This window comes from Coffea arabica, chromosome 8c (genome assembly GCF_036785885.1).
Source record: "Coffea arabica cultivar ET-39 chromosome 8c, Coffea Arabica ET-39 HiFi, whole genome shotgun sequence".
Taxonomy (NCBI): Eukaryota; Viridiplantae; Streptophyta; class Magnoliopsida; order Gentianales; family Rubiaceae; genus Coffea; species Coffea arabica.
The window spans coordinates 53,773-59,381 of NC_092325.1; the positions used below are offsets into that span (position 1 = coordinate 53,773).

General features: G+C 42.5%; 1 non-coding gene across 1 annotated transcript; it reads right to left on the reverse strand.

The window, feature by feature from the left end:
* Positions 1 to 3,420: 3,420 nt before the first annotated feature.
* LOC113736165 (small nucleolar RNA R71) lies at positions 3,421 to 3,527 on the reverse strand. Its single transcript, XR_003459654.1, has one exon. It is a non-coding gene; the product is annotated as a small nucleolar RNA R71 (small nucleolar RNA).
* Between the last annotated feature and the right edge of the window lie 2,082 nt (positions 3,528 to 5,609).

The window sequence follows — 5,609 nt, forward strand, 5'->3', positions numbered from 1 at the left end:
ACTACCAAAATTTAGGAAATTCTTAAAGCAAATCTGTCTTCTTGCTTTCTTTTCCTTTTCAAACACTTTGCACCATGAAATCAGTCCCATTTTGGTTCATTTGTGAAACCAAGGTCCAAGAAACATTTCATAAGCAATTGGTAGTTGGTTGACATCAAAATTTCAAAATAAAACATCTCACAAACAACCAAACCAGTCGGCCAGCAAAAAGTAGGGTTTTCCAGTTCTGCTGCAGTTTACAAATTGTACCATATCTCACTCAATACAACTTAGAATTGAGAATGGTCAATGGTGTTGAAAACTAGATTCAAAATGCTACATTCATCAGAAGAAGCCTTTCTGAAAATCAGTTCATAGGCAGCTCGAATTCAATTGACAACTCGCAGCTTCTCACTACCATTCGAACAGAATAGCAGAACAGAAAAGGAAACTTTGGTGAATCACTACGGATCACTCAGTTCGAACTAGATGGTGCATTTTATAGGTAAGCTACAAATATCTAGTTTTAAATGTCACAAATGGTACTCGATTTTGACATCTGTACAGAGAGATATGTTCGATCAAAGGGACACTGTTCAAGCTGTCCGAACACAGTTTCCAGATTTGATTAAATTTCAAAATTTCATGTTTTGCTCAACCAATTCAAATGATTTTTGGTAGAAACTTTCTACACATCATATACAACATATCTACATCAGTTTCACAACAAAACAACCCACAAAATTTCAAAATAAAGGCACGGAAAAATAGGACAGATTCGGCCCAACATTCCTGCACAATTTCCTTCAATCTTTCCTTTAATTTCTAACCTTAACACTCATCACAAACACACTAACACACATTACAACCCTATTAAAGTCCCCTTTGATTTATGTGTTTAGTTCACTTTTAAGTGGTGGAGATGTGATAAATGTGCAAGCCTATGGTAATGGCATTCCGTGATGTTGAATTGAGCGTTCCTAGTATTCATATATATTCTTTGAATTACAACATGTCCGGTGTGTTCTACCTTTGGTGATATTGTCAGGGACCCTAGATGCTTGTGTTAGTATAGACTACTACATGACCTCTGCTCTCTTGGTTGTACTTCTGAGCTCCGAAATGCTTGAGGACAAGCATTGTCTAGGTGTGGGGGGATTTGATAGAACCGTTATTTGGCACGTTTTGCATTGTCATCTTGTTCTAATTTTGGCTATTCATGGTGCTAAGAAAGGGAATTTCACTCATATTTGGCATTTGTGTGAATTGCAGGTGATTAGCATTAAAACGATATCGCGGGATAAATTTCCAAAAGACTTTTCATTTCAGAGCGTGGCCACGCCTTAGAAGGAGGACGAAACCGAAAGCCGGATTGCGGTCCACGTGAACCCGAAGCGTGGGATCAGAACTCTGGAGACAAAGCTTTGCTCCAGGCCTTTGTTCCAGACGTCTTTTTCTTTTCTACGTCTCTTGTGCGGCGGATATAAAAGAAGAAACAAGGAAGATTCAAGGGGCATCTACTTTTTAGGCTTAGTTTTCTTTTCCTAGGTTTGTCAGCAGTCAGACGCTTTTGACTGGGGGCTTTTGGCTTTCTTCAGCCGCAACTTAGACTAGCTTAGGAGTTCACCTGTTCAATCTTTTTGCTGTAGACGCCTTTGACGTTCACCTTTGATTTGCTACAATTTTCCATCACTTTTATCCCTTTTCTTGACTCTGCTCCAGGAGCGACCGAATACAAGAAAATGAACCAAGGGAATTTCCCATTTGTTCCTTAGTTAATTCGCATCGCTCCGCTCCTTGGAATTAATTGTTTGGATGTTTGCGTGGATGAAATCAATTAAATCGCGTGAGCTTGACATGATGAGGAGCGGCTAATTTTCTCCTCTACCCAAAGGGTGACGCGAGGGCGCGGTCCATCACACCTGTAAGATCTAATCAAGCTTTCATTATTTCTTCCAATTCGTTATTATTCGTGCGTTTTCTGAATTAATTGTTCATGGGTATTTGATTAATTGAATATCAACGGCCGGGTATTTGATTTAATTTAATAGCCTACTGCCACGTTAATTAAATAGAATCCGTAATTGTTCATTTAATTGACACCCCGTGGCAACCACCATAATTGGTTTTATGATGGGGAAACGCATGATCTAATTTAAATAAACCCTCTTAGCGTATTTATTGGTTAGGGTTGGGTTCTTCTAACTTTAATGAAATTGGGTAATTAAATTCCTACGGTCGTACCTAGGGTTGTTATCTGATTAGAGAAGCAGTCAACGGTCGTACCTTGACTGTCAAAAAGGTAAGAAAGAGCTGGTTGTCAGAGCTTATTGATAGCTATAACCAACCTAGTGATGAATAGATGAAATATCTTTGCATCGATGATCATTTAGTTGGACCGTGCCTGAGCAGTTGATCCTTTGGGTAGAACTTTTACCAATTGCTATTTTTATTGAATTGTGCTTTGTGAGTTAGTTCTGAATTTAGTTTGCTTTATTTTTATTTTACTTTTATTCTATTTATTTATCTCCAATTGAAAATCCCCCAAATTTTGTTCTACTAATTTGGAAAGAAATAATTTCCTACCCGCTCCCTGTGGAATCGACCCTACTTGTCATTGTATGCAAAATTAATATTTTTATAGACAAATCCGGTATATCGGATCAAGCAAACTCTTCGGGAACAGGATGAATCAAGTAACCCATTGCACACCTAGGGTCCCTGCTCCAGTACTTGGATTTGTTTTATAATTATTTAATTGAGGTGGTAATTAGGACTTTTTAGTAATTATTATTGCACAGGTTCGGCACCTGTCAATTTTTGGTGCCGTTGCCGGGGAGCTGGCCTTTGGATTATTTGTTTCTTTTCAGATTCGGTTCTTATTTTATTTTTATTTTATTCTATTCTCCTTGGTATTTTTGCTAGTTTATGCCCCGTTCCTCTCGCACAGGTGAATTGGTATACGATCTTGAGGTTGAGAAGGCAGCACGTAGGCGGAGGCAAGAGACCAAGAGGCAAAAAGAAGGGCACTTATCTGCTGCAAACGAGTCAGCGGAAGACGAAGTAAGCATGGCCAACACCCAAACATTGAGGGAGCTGGCTGCCCCGGAGCTGACTCACCAGCCCTTATGCATCACATTCCCCGCCTTGGCTGAGAATACTGCTTTCGAACTGAAGTCGGGGTTGATTCAACTCTTACCTTCTTTCCATGGTCTCTCTGGCGAAGAACCCCACAAGCATGTAAAGGAGTTCGAGGTGGTTTGCTCTAGTATGAAACCGCCTGGGGTCACTGAAGAGCAAATTAGACTGAGAGCCTTTCCGTTCTCTCTCAAGGATGCAGCTAAAGATTGGCTGTACTACCTTCCAGCGGGTAGTATTACCACATGGGCACAGTTGAAAAAAAAGTTTTTGGAAAAATTTTTCCCTGCATCCCGGGCTGCGAGTTTGAGGAAGGAGATCTGCGGCATTAAACAATATCCCGGTGAGTTCTTGTATGAATACTGGGAAAGGTTTAACAAGTTGTGCACTAGATGTCCGCAGCATCAAATTAGTGAGCAACTGTTAATCCAATACTTCTATGAAGGGCTCCAATCAACAGATAGGAGTATCATTGATGCTGCGAGTGGGGAGCACTTGCAAACAAGACACCGAGGGAAGCGTGGGAGCTCATCGAAGCCATGGCAGAGAACTCCCAACAATTTGGCTCACGTGAGAGCAACCCTCCCCGTAGAGTCAACGAGGTGGAGACGTCATCCCTTCAGCAGCAGATAGCGTAGCTAACATCCGTTGTTCGACAATTAGTGGTGGGAAATGTGCCCCAAGTAAAGGCCTGTGGAATCTGTACAAATATGGGCCACCATACTGACTCATGCCCTATATTGCAAGAGGATGGGGCTGAGCAAGTGAACATGACTGGAGGCGTGCCCGCGCCTCCTAGGCAGTACGATCCATATTCCAACACGTACAATCTGGGTTGGAGAGATTACCCCAATCTCAGCTATGGTAGTAGGCCACAAAACACATTCTCCAATCGGCCTCCAGGATTTCAGCAACCTTGGCAACATAAGTCTCAACCCTCGTCCTCAAGCTCAGGGAGTTCTTTGGAAGAAATTGTCAAGAGTTTGGCCATGACTACCACTCAACTCGTCACGACCACCACTCAACTCCAGCAGGAGACTAGGTCCTTAGTTGCAAATACTACTCAGTTCCAATAGGACACAAAAGTAGGCATGAAAGACATGGAGACTCGCATGAGTCAAATGGCAACTGCTATAAATCGCCTGGAGTCCCACGCATATGGGAAATTGCCATCACAACCTGAGGCAAATCCCAAAAATGTAAGTGCCATGACATTAAGGAGTGGAAAGGAAGTGGAGGGGCCGAAGGTCACGAACTCAAAGAGTAAAAGCGAAGACGAGATCGAGCAGGAGATAGAGGAAGAAGGACACATTCGTGGAGGTCCTGAGGTAATTCTCACACCATCAATACCCGTTAAAGCTAATTTACCCCCTTTTCCTTGCAGGTTGGCGAAGACGAAGAAGGCAGAGAAGGAGAAAGAGATCCTGGACGTGTTCAAAAAAGTGGAGATCAACATCCCCTTGTTGGAGGCAATTAAGCAGGTACCGAAGTACGCGAAATTTCTCAGGGATCTATGCACCCATAAGAGGAAACTGAGAGGGGACGAAAGAGTAGCGGTAGGAGAGAATGTGTCAGCAATGCTCCAAAGAAAGCTTTCACCTAAGTGTGGAGATCCAGGTATGTTCACGATCCCCTGCAAGATAGGGAATACACCGATCAGGAAAGCAATGTTAGATTTAGGGGCGTCAATCAATGTGATGCCAAAGACCATTTTTGCTTCTCTAAATCTTGGGCCACTTAAAGAAACAGCCATCATAATCCAACTAGCTGATCGCACAAATGCATATCCAGAGGGGCTAGTTGAGGATGTCTTGGTTCAGGTAAATGAATTGGTCTTTCCTGCAGATTTCTATATCTTGGACATGGGAGATGACAAATCATTAAACCCGTCACCTATCTTGTTAGGTAGACCATTTCTTAGCCCTGCCAGGACTAAGATAGATGTGAATGAGGGTACTTTGTCAATGAAATTTGATGGTGAAACTATGAATTTCAATATTTTCGAGGCGATGAAGTACCCAAAAGAATCTAACTCGGTCTTTGCTTTGAGCGTTATTGAGCCTTTTGTGCAGGAAATTTTCGAATTAGATGGCAAGGACGCTTTGGAAGTGGCTCTAATCAAGCATCTGGAGTTGGGTGTAACTCCTGATGTGGACCTAAGGGGAGATTTGCTCCATGCTGTTGAAGCCTTACACTCACTTCCACCCGTATCCCCAAGATATGAACTTGCTTCTCTTTTTGTGCCAGAGGCTCAGACAAAGTTGCTCCCTTCAGTTGTGCAGGCACCAGAGTTAGAATTAAAGCCTCTCCCGAAGCATCTAAAGTACGCATTCCTAGGAGACCGGGATACACTCCCGATGATCATCTCTGCACACCTATCTCCAAGTTAAGAGGACAAACTGGTGCGAATCCTTAGGGAGCATAAGGAAGCAATTGGATGGAGCATAGCCGATATTAAAGGGATTAGCCCGTCCCTGTGTATGCACCGGATA